This window comes from Phyllobates terribilis, unplaced genomic scaffold, assembly GCF_046119375.1.
Source record: "Phyllobates terribilis strain yellow unplaced genomic scaffold, ASM4611937v1 Scaffold_5__5_contigs__length_657084704, whole genome shotgun sequence".
In the NCBI taxonomy this organism is placed as follows: domain Eukaryota; kingdom Metazoa; phylum Chordata; class Amphibia; order Anura; family Dendrobatidae; genus Phyllobates; species Phyllobates terribilis.
The window spans coordinates 432,440,846-432,455,063 of NW_027362765.1; positions in this window are offsets into that span (position 1 = coordinate 432,440,846).

A 14,218-nucleotide genomic window follows, 5' to 3' on the forward strand; every position below is an offset into this window, starting at 1 on the left:
CACACTGCTACAAGCCGAAATATTTTTTCCGAGCTTGATGCAGAAAAATATTATATTGAATTTGCAACCTGGTGGAGGTTAGTATAGATGGACTAATAGAACAAGTCCCACACACTGCTACAAGCCGAAGCTGAAATATTTTTTCAGAGCTAGATGGAGATAAAAATTATTTTGAATTTGCAACCTGGTTGAGGTTAGTATAGATGGACTAATAGAACAAGTCCCAAACAATGCTACAAGCCGAAATATTTTTTCAGAGGTAGATGCAGATAAAATTTATTTTGAATTTGCAACCTGGTGGAGGTTAGTATAGATGGTATAATAGAACAAGTCCCACACACTGTTACAAGCCGAAATATTTTTTCAGAGCTAGATGCAGAAAAAATTATATTGAATTTGCAACCTGATGGAGGTTAGTATAGATGGACTAATAGAACAAGTCCCACACACTGCTACAAGCCGAAGCCAAAATATTTTTTCAGAGCTAGATGCACACAAAAATTATATTGAATTTGCAACCTGGTGGAGGTTAGTATAGATGGACTAATAGAACAAGTCCCAAACACTGCTACAAGCCGAAATGTTTTTTCAGAGCTAGATGCAGATAAAAATTATTTGGAATTTTGCAACCTGGTGGAGGTTAGTATAGATGGACCAATAGAACAAGTCCCACACACTGCTACAAGCCGAAGCCGAAATATTTTTTGAGAGCTAGATGCAGATAAAAATCTTATTGAATTTGCAACCTGGTGAAGGTTAGTATAGATGGACTAATAGAACAAGTTCAACACACTGCTACAAGCCGAAATATTTTTTCAGAGCTAGATGCAGAAAAAAATTATATTGAATTTGCAACCTGGTGGAGGTTAGTATTGATGAACTAATAGAACAAGTCCCACACACTGCTACAAGCCGAAGCCGAAATATTTTTTCAGAGATAGATGCAGATAAAAATTATATTGAATTTGCAATCTGGTGGAGGTTAGTATAGATGGACTAATAGAACAAGTCCCACACACTGCTACAAGCCGAAATATTTTTTCAGAGCTAGATGCAGATAAAAATATATTTGAATTTGCAACCTGCTGGAGGTTAGTATAGATGGACTAATAGAACAAGTCCCACACACTGCAACAAGCCAAAATATTTTTTCAGAGCTAGATGCAGATAAAAATTATTTTGAATTTGCAACCTGGTGGAGGTTAGTATAGATGGACAAATAGAACAAGTCCCACACACTGCTACAAGCCTAAATATTTTTTCATAGCTAGATGCAGATAAAAATTATATTGAATTTGCAACTTGGTAGAGGTTAGTATAGATAGACTAATAGAACAAGTCCTACACACTGCTACAAGCTGAAGCCGAAATATTTTTTCAGAGATAGATGCAGATAAAAATGTTATTGAATTTGCAACCTGGTGAAGGTTAGTATAGATGGAATAATAGAACAAGTCCCACACACTGCTACAAGCCGAAATATTTTTTCCGAGCTAGATTCAGAAAAAAATTATATTGAATTTGCAACCTGGTGGAAGTTAGTATAGATGGACTAATAGAACAAGACCCACACACTGCTACAAGCCGAAGCCGAAATATTTTTTCAGAGATAGATGCAGATAAAAATTATATTGAATTTCCAACCTGGTGGAGGTTATTATAGATGGACTAATAGAACTAGTCCCAGACACTGCTACAAGCCGAAATATTTTTTCAGAGCTAGATGCAGAAAAAAATTATATTGAATTTGAAACCTGGTGGAGGTTAGTATAGATGGACTAATATAACAAGTCCCACACATTGCTACAATCCGAAATATTTTTTCAGAGCTAGATGCAGATAAAATTTATTTTGAACTTGCAACCTGGTGGAGGTTAGTATAGATGGACTAATATAACAAGTTCCACACACTGCTACAAGCTGAAATATTTTTTCAGAGCTAGATGCAGAAAAAATTATATTGAATTTGCAACCTGGTGGAGGTTAGTATAGATGGACTAAAAGAACAAGTCCCACACACTGCTACAAGCCGAAGCCGACATATTTTTTCAGAGCTAGATGTAGATAAAAATTATATTGAATTTGCAACCTGGTGGAGGTTATTATAGATGGACTAATAGAACTAAACCCACACACTGCTACAAGCCGAAATATTTTTACAGAGCTAGATGAAGATAAAAATTATTTTGAATTTGCAACCTGGTGGAGGTTAATATAGATGGACTAATAGAACAAGTCCCACACACTGCTACAAGCCGAAATATTTTTTCAGAACTAGATGCAGAAAAAAATTATATTGAATTGGCAACCTGGTGGAGGTTAGCAGTGATGGACTAATAGAACAAGTCCCACACACTGCTAAAAGCCGAAGCCAAATTTTTTTTTCAGAGCTAGATGCAGATAAAAATGTTATTGAATTTGGAATCTGTTGAAGGTCAGTATAGATGGACTAATAGAACGAGTCCCACACACTGCTACAAGCCGAAATATTTTTTCAGAGCTAGATGCAGAAAAAAATTATATTGAATTTGCAACCTGGTGGAGGTTAGTATTGATGAACTAATAGAACAAGTCCCACACACTGCTACAAGTCGAAGCCAAAATATTTTTTCAGAGCTAGATGCAGATAAAAATTATATTGAATTTGCAATCTGGTGGAGGTTAGTATAGATGGACTAATAGAACAAGTCCCACACACTGCTACAAGCCGAAATATTTTTTCAGAGCTAGATGCAGAAAAAAATTATATTGAATTTGCAACCTGGTGGAGGTTAGTATAGATGGACTAATAGAACAAGTCCCACACACTGCTACAAGCCGAAATATTTTTTCAGAGCTAGATGCAGATAAAAATTATTTTGAATTTGCAACCTGGTGGAGGTTAGTATAGATGGACTAATAGAACAATCCCACACACTGCTACAAGCCGAAATATTTTTTCAGAGCTAGATGCAGATAAAAATTATTTTGAATTTGCAACCAGGTGGAGATTAGTATAGATGGACTAATAGAACAAGTCCCATACACTGCTACAAGCTGAAACATTTTTTCAGTGCTAGATGCAGAAAAAAATTATATTGAATTTGCAACCTGGTGGAGGTTAGTATAGATGAACTAATAGTACAAGTCACACACACTGCTACAAGCCGAAGCTGAAATATTTTTTCAGAGCTAGATGCAGATAAAAATATTATTGAATTTGCAACCTGGTGGAGGTTAGTATAGATGGACTAACAGAACAAGTCCCACACACTGCTACAAGCCGAAATATTTTTTCAGAGCTAGAGGCAGATAAAAATTATTTTGATTTTGCAACCTGGTGGAGGAGAGATTAGATGGACTAATAGAATGATGCTATGCCCAAAAGGTTTTACTTCACTAGGTGCAGTAAAAAAAATTGCATTCTTTACACAGGTGGTGTCGCTTACAACACAGATAGGCTACTCCACTGACTAACACACACTGCAAGAGGCCAAAAACGATTTGGTTTGCTAGATTTAGCCAAATGCTGTGAAAAATACTTGCACAGCACTAAAACAGACCTGTCTGGCAAAAAGTGATAGGAACTGATGTAAACTAGCCCTCAAAAGGACTGCAATTACAATTAGTCTTTACTAGAGATGAGCGTTGTTCTACTCGAACTGTTCGCCAATCTCAAATTCGAGCTGTTTTGGGCAGTGTTCGAGCCGGTCGGCGAACACGAACAATTTGAGAAAAATTCGGCTGTTCGAGGTTATGTTCGATAACTGTTCGTGCACCAAAATCATAACTGGATTTTTTCTCAGTAATGATGAAAATTAATGTTAATACGCAGTTTGAGTGTACAGCGGGGCGGGGGGAGGGGCAGGGGATGGATCTCTGCAGGAACAATGAAGATCTCCATTTTTTTTTCTCTTTCCCGCATTTGCAGTGGGGAGGTGCAATCTGTCAGCCTATCAGCAGCGCACACACGGAGCGAAGTGCTTTTTTTCACACAAGCAAGGGCATGTGTGATTGGCAGTGTATGTCACATGTCCTTGCCCTATAAGACCAAGCCATTTTCCACGTCGCCACCATTTTCTCACTGCTGCAGCTGCGTGTTAGACAGCACCGCTGTTGCTGTGTGCGCTATACCTTGTTAATTTCAAGCCAATTTTCGCACAAATATACAGATAGCTTGGGAGTAGGGAATAGTTGTGATTGCAGTCCTTTTAAGGACTAGGTTACAGCATTTCCTACGACTTTTATCAGGCAGGTCTGTGCTCTTAAATAGATAGATTGTGGTAGTAAAGACTAATTGTAATTGGAGTCCTTTTCAGGACTAGGTTACATCAGTTCCTATCAGTTTTTGCCAGGCAGGTCTGTGCCAGTGCTGTGCAAGTTTTTTTCACAGCATTTGGCTGAATCTAGCAAAGCTAATCCTTTTTGGCCTATTGCAGAGTGTGTTAGTCAGTGGAGTAGCCTATCTGTGTTGCAAGATATACCACCTGTGTATAGAATACCAATTTTTTTACTGCACCTAGTGAAGTAAAATCTTTTGGGCATAGCATCATTCTATTAGTCCATCTATACTGACCTCCATCAGGTTGCAAACTGAATATAATTTTTTTCTGCATCTAGCTCTGAAAAAATATTTGGGCTTCTAGCAGTGTGTGGGACTTGGTCTATTAGTCCATCTATACTGACCTCCATCAGGTTGCAAATTAAAAATAATTTTTTTCTTCATTTAGCTCTGAAAAAATATTTGGGCTTCTAGCAGTGTGTGGGACTTGTTCTATTAGTCCTTCTATACTGACCTCCAGCAGGTTGCAAATTGAATATAATTTTTTTCTTCATTTATCTCTGAAAAAATATTTGGGCTTCTAGCAGCGTGTGGGACTTGTTCTATTAGTCCATCTATACTGACCTCCATCAGGTTGCAAATTAAAAATAATTTTTTTCTGCATCTAGCTCTGAAAAAATATTTGGGCTTCTAGCAGTGTGTGGGACTTGGTCTATTAGTCCATCTATACTGACCTCCAGCAGGTTGCAAATTAAAAATAATTTTTTTCTGCATCTAGCTCTGAAAAAATATTTGGGCTTCTAGCAGTGTGTGGGACTTGGTCTATTAGTCCTTCTATACTGACCTCCATCAGGTGGCAAATTAAATAAAAAAAATTTCTGCATCTAGCTCTGAAAAAATATTTGGGCTTCTAGCGGTGTGTGGGACTTGGTCTATTAGTCCATCTATACTGACCTCCATCAGGTTGCAAATTAAAAATAATTTTTTTCTGCATCTAGCTCTGAAAAAATATTTGGGCTTCTAGCAGTGTGTGGGACTTGGTCTATTAGTCCATCTATACTGACCTCCATCAGGTTGCAAATTAAAAATAATTTTTTTCTTCATTTAGCTCTGAAAAAATATTTGGGCTTCTAGCAATGTGTGGGACTTATTCTATTAGTCCTTCTATACTGACGTCCAGCAGGTTGGAAATTGAATATAATTTTTTTCTGCATCTAGCTCTGAAAAAATATTTGGGCTTCTAGCGGTGTGTGGGACTTGGTCTATTAGTCCATCTATACTGACCTCCATCAGGTTGCAAATTAAAAATAATTTTTTTCTGCATCTAGCTCTGAAAAAATATTTGGGCTTCTAGCGGTGTGTGGGACTTGGTCTATTAGTCCATCTATACTGACCTCCATCAGGTTGCAAATTAAAAATAATTTTTTTCTGCATCTAGCTCTGAAAAAATATTTGGGCTTCTAGCAGTGTGTGGGACTTGGTCTATTAGTCCATCTATACTGACCTCCATCAGGTTGCAAATTGAATAAAAAAATTTTCTGCATCTAGCTCTGAAAAAATATTTGGGCTTCTAGCGGTGTGTGGGACTTGGTCTATTAGTCCATCTATACTGACCTCCATCAGGTTGCAAATTAAAAATAATTTTTTTCTGCATCTAACCCAGCCAATAGTTTTGGCCTAATACCACAGTTTGGCCACTCAGCTCTGCTCGGTTACCATCCATTGTTTTTTTGTGCAAACAACTCCAGAGTTGTGAATTAGTTAACTACCAAAATGAGTGGAAAAAGGCCTGCTGCTGGTGGAAAGGGGAATAGGCGTGTTGGGAAGGGGAAAAAAGGTTGTGTCCGTGGGGTAGGTGCAGAAGAAAGACCATCTTCCAGCCAAACTAAAATGTCTACTTCTTTTAGCGGACAATGTGATAAGATCCCTTTCTTACGGCCACGCCAATCGCTACAAATTCCAGATGAGGCACAAAAACAGCAGGTGCTTCAACGGATATCAAGTGCTCCTTTAAGTGGGCTCTCCTCCACATCAACTTCAACATCACAAATACTCCAGTCCTCAAAGGTGTCACCCAAATCGCACTTGCTTCCACACAGCTCCCAAATCTCCAGCTGCCCGTCTGAGTATGAGGTAGAACAGATGGTTGAGTCTGCAGAGCTGTTTACTCATACTATAGCCTGGGAATCAGAGGTCGACTCCAGCGCTTCTGTGAATCCAGACGAGGAAATGATCTGCACTGATGCCCAGAATCTTTATGAGTCGGATCCAGGACCAGACGCAGAAGGTTCTGACCATAATGTAGACCCTCATTCCCAAACTGTAACTCCTGTTGGTGGAGACAATGAGGAAGACGATGATAAGACTCAAATACCTGATTGGAGCGACAACTTTAGTTTTTTGTCAGGGCAGGAACAGGTTGGCTCTGAGGACGACGGGTGTGATAACGCACAGGGTGATGATGATGAGGTCGGAGATCCCACTTACTGTCAACCCACAGTCAGCCAAGAGATGAGGTCAGCAGAGGAGGTGGAGGAAGATGCTAGTGACGACGAGGTCAGGTTGCGCCTTCCTGGACAGAGACGTAGTACTGAAAGCACGTCAACAACTGCATCCTCAAACACAACTCTGCCTCTCACCACAAGTCGTGGTGGCTCTTCAGGTCGCATGGGTGCTAAGCCTTGCATAGCCTGGGCATTTTTTCAGATCGATAAAGATGACCCAACTCGTGTTATCTGTAACATTTGTCAGCAAAAGCTAAGTAGAGGCCAAAAAATACATAGTTTGAGTACTTCATGCATGAACCGGCACATGGACATGAAGCATAAGTTGCAGTGGGAAGCTCAGTCTGCTACAATGCGGTCTAGCCGGCCGGGCTAACCACCGTCTGCCATATCTTGTGCATCCGCGGCCTCTTCATCCTCTGTGACTGGGGGGACAGCAGTCACACCTGTTTTGGGGCGCAGACCTGCCACCTCTTTACCCGCAACAGCCAGCGTGATTGGCAGGTCATCATTTTCTTTGGAGGTGGTAACACCAGCTGGTCTTGAGCGCTGTCCGACATCGATAGCACCACCTTTGGATCAAGGCAACCTAACATGTCCGCCTGCATCTTCCTCACAGACCGGCAGTTTGCCGGGGACACCCTTATCAACCCCGTCTAAGCACAATAGCCAGCCCTCGGTCCCTCAGATGTGGACAAGTAAAAGACCATTTCCTCCTAGCCATGAGAAAGCTAAGAGGTTGAATTTCACCATCTGCAAGCTCTTGGCTACAGAAATGCTGCCTTTCCGCCTGGTGGACACAGAGGATTTTCGAGACCTTATGTCCGTCGCAGTGCCCCAGTACCAGATGCCCAGTCGGCACTACTTCTCAAAGAAAGGTGTGCCTGCGCTCCACCAGCATGTCGCACACAACATCACCGCTTCTTTGAGAAACTCTGTGTGTGACAGGGTGCATTTCACCACAGACACTTGGACGAGTAGGCATGGACAGGGGCGTTACATGTCGCTGACTGGGCACTGGGTAACTATGGTGACAGCAGGACAAGGGGCTGCTGTCCAAGTCTTGCCGTCCCCACGAGTTGTGCGTCAATCCTCTTTATGTCAAAGTTCCTCCACTGCTTCTGCCTCCTCAACCTCCTCTCGGTCTTCCACCTGCACCCAAAGCCTGTCTGGTCATGCCACAAGCTTTCTAACTGCGCAGAAGGGATCCTGCACACCTCCTTACTATGCTGGCAGTAGGGCTCAACGTCATCAGGCGGTTTTTACATTGAAATGTCTGGGAAATGTGAGTCACACAGCTGAGGAGTTGTGGTCAGCTCTGGAGAACCAATTTCATGAATGGTTGTCTCCACTGGACCTGAAACCAGGGAAGGCCGTGTGCAACAATGCTGCAAACCTGGGTGCGGCCCTTCGCCGGGGCAATGTCACACACGTGCCTTGTATGGCTCACGTGTTGAACCTGGTTGTCCAGCAATTTTTAGCCCACTATCCCAGACTAGATGGCCTTCTGCAGAGGGCACGGTCGCTGTGTGCTCACTTCCGCTGTTTGCATCCCGCAGCTCAGCGACTTACATCTCTACAGAAGTCGTTGGGCCTGCCACTTCACCGGCTAAAATGCGATGTGCCTACCCGGTGGAATTCAACTCTGCACATGTTGCAGCGACTGTGGCAGCACCGACAAGCCCTGGTGCAATACGTTCTGACGTATAGCCTGGGCCAACGAGATTCAGAGGTGGGGCAAATCACGCTGGAGGAGTGGTCTCAGATCAGGGACCTATGCACCCTTCTGCACAGTTTTGAAATGGCGACGAAGATGTTTAGTGCTGACGATGCCATTATCAGCATGACTATTCCGGTGATTTACATGCTGGAGCACATGTTAAACAGAATTCGGAGTCAGGTGGTGGCACAAGAGGAGGTGGAGGAAGTAGAGGAGGAGGAGTTGTATGCGGAAGGGCTAACATCTGCAAGGTCCAGACGGTCGGCAGCAGCAGGGCGGCAGGCATGTGAGGGTGGGGGAGATGATTTTACCAGGGCGCATGGTAGCAGCCAAACTAGTGAGGAAGGTGCAGGAGCCCAGGAAGAAGTGGAGGACGAACTGATGGAAGACTCATCAGATGAGGGAGACCTTGATCACATTTCTGTTGTGCGAGGTTGGTGGGAGAGGACAGAGGAAGGAAGCATGATTGTTACCTCGCCACCAACACAACAGGGACTTGGTGCTCCTGGATGCGCAACACACATGAGTGCCTTCTTGCTGCACTACCTGCAACATGACCCTCGAATTGTGAGAATTAGAAATAATCCTGACTACTGGGTTGCCACACTGTTAGATCCCCGGTACAAAAGTAAATTTGCAGAAATTATTCCTGCCATAGAAAGGGATGCACGCATGCAGGAGTATCAGCAGAGACTGTTGCAGAATCTTACATGTGCTTTTCCACAAAACACCAGTGGTTCACGTAGTGAATCTTACAGTTCTAACTTGCCAACCGTGGTCTGTATGGAATTGTTCAATAAAGGGCCCAAAATTAAGATAACATAGATGGGAGAGGTCTCTATGAATAGGAATTCCTAAGTATTTGATACCCTGTGAGGGCCAGGCAAAGGGAAAGTTGGACTGGATGGAATCCTATATGGATTTAGGGAGGGAGACATCGAGGGCCTCAGACTTCGCTGCATTGATTTTAAAATTTTACCATGTAACAAAGTGATCTATTTCAGCCATAACAGCAGGGATGGATATATGTGATTGAGTGATATATACTAGGACATCATCAGCAAATAGAGAGCACTTGTACTCGGTGCCTCCCACCTCAATCCACCTAATATTGGGGTTATGGCGAATTGATGAGAGCAGGTGCTCCGTCACTAGGATGTATAAGAGAGGGGACAGAGGACATCCCTGCCTTGTCCCATTGGTGATTGTGAAAGGTGATGAAAATGTTCTGACGCACCCCCTGGGCCTTGGGACACCCGGAGCCGGACCCTTTTTGGTGGATGCTGGTGGTTGTAGTCTTCGTGGCGGCGATCCGGTTCCGTGGCTCAGGGCGGTCAAACCAGTGGCGGAACTATTTATGTGGTTTTGATGTTTAAATGTCCGACTACGCCACCCGTGGATTGCGGTCAGAGTGAACCGCCGCTACAGGGCAGACAGCTAAGGCTGGTGTTGTGGGTGCAGCAGAGCGTAGCATAACTCCCCACGGGAGGAGTATAGCCTCAGGGCAGTGTACGCGGAGGATGGGGGTGATGGTGCAGGGCAGCAGCAGTAACGACACGGAGTCAGTGATGCAGTTCAGGGCCTTTACTCACAGTTCTTATTATCCAGACCACGTCTGCAGGTAACGGCTGCCCACGTCGTACTGTGCTCACCAGGTGAGGGGCTCAGACAACTCCCAGATAACTTTGGAGCGCTTCACAGGACCCCCTTTGTGTGTCCTTTGTCTGGCCTTTCTTACCAACACTTCTGTCCGGCTGCCTCGGGCCTCCTCTTGGTAAACTTGGCGCCAGTTTCCCTGACCCTATGTGGTGCCTTCCTAGCGGGTGGAGCAAGGGGCTGCGCCACATAAAATGTCAGAGCCTCCGGTTTCTAGCTGAGGGTCGTTTCCTGCCTCCACTAGTTCGGGGACCGGTCTCCCCCTTTGGCCTGACCCCTCCACGCAGGTGGATTCGGGCGTGCGGTGGCGACTCGCCCGTCCGCACCCCTGGGATCCCTTCATTCCTCGTTCCTGGAGCCTTCTCCGCTCCTCTTCCTTCCTTCTCCCTCTTGCAGGCCTGGGCCTCTGTTACTAGGCCCGCCTCCGGAGCAGAGCTCATGCAGAGCCCCTGCTCCCTGCCACTTCTGCTCAGACTTCTCTGCACTGAACTAAGATGGTGCCCACCTTTTATACTCCCTTCTCAATGCACCCAGGAACTGCTTCCTCCCTGCTCCTGCACTGCAGGGTTCCCCTTCCTCAGTGTTCCCTCCCCCCACTCCAGCCAGGGACAGGGACTGTCGTGCCCATCTCAGGGGCATATTGGTCGCCCTGCCCCACGGCAATGTGGTGTAATGCATGCAGGTGTCGGGTCCTGATCCACACTCCATCCTTATCTGAGAGTGAGATATCACACCTCTGGGTGAGGTGCAATACGTCTGTAGCAACCGAGCCCTCGGTGCTACAGTTCCATTTATCTTCAGCCTAGGTGACGTATTGTGATACAGGGCCGTGATTTTGGCTATAAAAGGGTCCCCTAGACCCCTACCCCAAGCTTTTTAAGAGAATCATATATGGCGTGCCAGGAGACTCTATGGAATGCTTTCTCAGCATCCAACGAGAGTATCTACTTACAAATTTTTAACTGCATCTAGCCCAGGAAATACTTTGTGCCTAGTAGCAGTGTCTGCTAGTCAGCGGATTATCCCGGCTGTTAAGCAAGCTACACCACCTGTAGTTTGGACACTTAATTTTTTCAAAGGAAATGCTTCGGGACCACGGGATACTTAGTGAAGAGCATCAGGAGGCACCCCAAGGCATAGGGGCTGGGACTGGCACTAGGATGCCTTGCGGTGGACAGCCGAGCTCGATCCTTATAAAAGCTTTTTAACTGCAGCAGCTTTAGTGGACGCTACTGGAGCTGGAATTACGCGGCTGCTGGCATGAGACTTGCCCTCCAATAGATCCTTGTAAATGGATTTAAAGTGTATTCATTCAAATTAGAGGGACAATTTAAATTAAAAAGCTTAGAGCTGCCTCCACCACAGGGGGGCTCTCTCGACCCACCAGCGGACAGGCACCAGTATTGGGAGAGGGGGGCTGGCCGTCAGGGTTCACCGCGGCTCTGGCACAAACCCGGCGACACGGAGGTGGCACGGGCAGGAGCGGACTGGCCGTCTCGGCTTCTCACTTTTTGGATTTTAGAAGGGCATGACATGCCTATATCTGTGTCTCCCCCTCCTTTTACTCCTCCACCTCTTTTCTTTTCGCATGACTATATGTACTTGTCACTTTTCCATGTGTTAGTTGTGTCTTCTGAGCAGTTTGTCAGCTTTTGGACACCTTTGAAGGTGTTTTCTATGTGTTTCTATGTGTTTTTGTTTGCCTGCCATTGGTTTTAACGGTGTTCGAAGGTGTTCGACGAACAGTTCGACGAACAGTTCGGCGAACACACGGGTGTTCAACGAACCGAACCGAACTCGAACACTACGGGGGTGGCTCAACACTAGTCTTTACTCCCAACCTATCTATTTAAGAGCACAGACCTGCCTGATAAAAGTGATAGGAACTGATGTAACCTAGCCCTGAAAAGGACTGCAATTACAATTAGTCTTTACTACCAACCTATCTATTTAAGAGCACAGACCTGCCTGATAAAAGTCATAGGAAATGATGTAACCTAGTCCTTAAAAGGACTGCAATCACAACTATTCCCTACTCCCAAGCTATCTGTAGATTTTTGCAAAAAATGGCTTGAAATTAACAAAGTATAGTGCACACAGCAACAGCGGTGCCGTCTAACACGCAGCTGCAGCTGTGAGAAAATGGTGGTGACATGGAAAATGGCTGGGTCTTATAGGGCAAGGACATGTGACATACACTGCCAATGACACATGCCCTTGCTTGTGTGAAAAAAAGCAGTTCGCTCCGTGTGTGCGCTGCTGATAGGCTGACAGATTGCACCTTCCCACTGTAAATGCTGGAAAGAGAAAACAAAATGGAGATCTTCATTATTTCTGCAGAGATCCATCCCCTGCCCCTCCCCCCGCCCCGCTGTACACTCAAACTGCGTATTAACAGTAATTTTCAGAATTACTGAGAAAAAATCCAGTTATGATTTTGGTGCATGAACAGTTATCCAACGTTACTTTGAACAGCCGAATTTTTTTCAAATTGTTCGTGTTCGCCAAACAGCTCGAACACCGCCCAAAACAGCTCGAATTTGAGATTGGCAAACAGTTTGAGTCAAACACCGCTCATCTCTAGTTATAAAATCATTATAATACCAACACCAGTCTGGGTGTCTACCTCCAGAATACATACACGCCCAAAAATGATGCATGGCAGAGCTTACATTCGCTCTGCTTGAATCTTGTTTTGCTCGGAGATTTGGACTCAAGCCCTGACGGGACCCACAAATGTAAAGATAAGCGCAATGTGAAAGCACCATAAGGACCATACGTGTTTTTATTATGTCTTGATTAGTGATGGACGAGCACTAAAATGCTCAGGTGTTCTTTGCTCGGGTCGAGCAAATTGGAATGCTCGGGTGCTCGACCCGAGCAACAAGCCCAATGTCAGTCTATGGGAAACGAGAGCATTTTTCCGGTGGCTCCCCCGACGGTCTGCAGAGGGCCTAGAAATTGCTGAAATCGATGGGAACAGTGCTCAGATGATATGGGAACAGCATGAAGAAGACCCCTGGAAGCATTTCTGACTCCAAGGTCACTGTTGTGAACAATGTTGTCAGAGTTATTATGCCACTTTTACGGAATAAAAACATAAAACGTGCAAAAACTAAACCAAAATGGATTTTCCTGGGAAATATGTTAAAGAACATCTTGACCAGGCTAATGACTTGTACATTAGGCAAAGCAAATAACCAAAAACAAAAATTCTCTTCCACACCTTGGGCTATGTTTACACTTAGCATTTTTGATGCATTTTAGCAGTTTTGCATTGCTTTCAACCAAGACAGATTTATTCACTGGGAAATGTAATTTTAACATTTTACAACCTTATCTGGCCATGTGGTGTGTGACACATCATCATACACATGGATACAGTGCTGAAAAGACAGGGGAACAGCATGGGGAGGACCCCTGGAAGTATCTCTGACTCCCAGGTCACTCCCTGAAAGTGTGCACATCATAAGTGATCATTGGCGCATTCGAAGATGCCTACCGCCATGCACCTGTCATTGCAGACTTGCAACAATCACCGTTCACGTCCTTGTCCCACTGCAGCCTTCAGTTATCCCTACCTCATTCCTTGGAATGCAAGCGCAAGTATGCAGCCAGCCACCTACCCACAGGCTGCAATACTGTACTGCCACATTTTTGGACAGCTGCTTCCACTTGAAATGTGGCATTTTAGGCTCATGGAGGCGGAAGCTGTCCACAACCTCATGGCAGCGGCCGGGTGTCCATACTCGGTCCCCAGCAGCCACTATTTCTCCCTGTGTCATCTCTGCTTTCCACAAGCACGGGTCCCACAACATTATCTGTGCCCTCCCCAGTGGTCTTACTGTGAAGAACCGCCTAACCATAAACACGTAGTCAAGGGACGGTAAGGGGCCAGTCCACAGCTTTTTTTGCTGAGAGTTGTATTTCACCACAGCTGTATTCTTTAGCTTGGTGAAAGTACTTGTTAAACCGTATCTACTCCATCTGTCATTTCTCCCAGGAAGTCCTCTAAAGCTGCTTGCACTTGAAATGTGGCCTTTTAGGCTCGTGGAGGTGGAAGCTATCCATACTCGG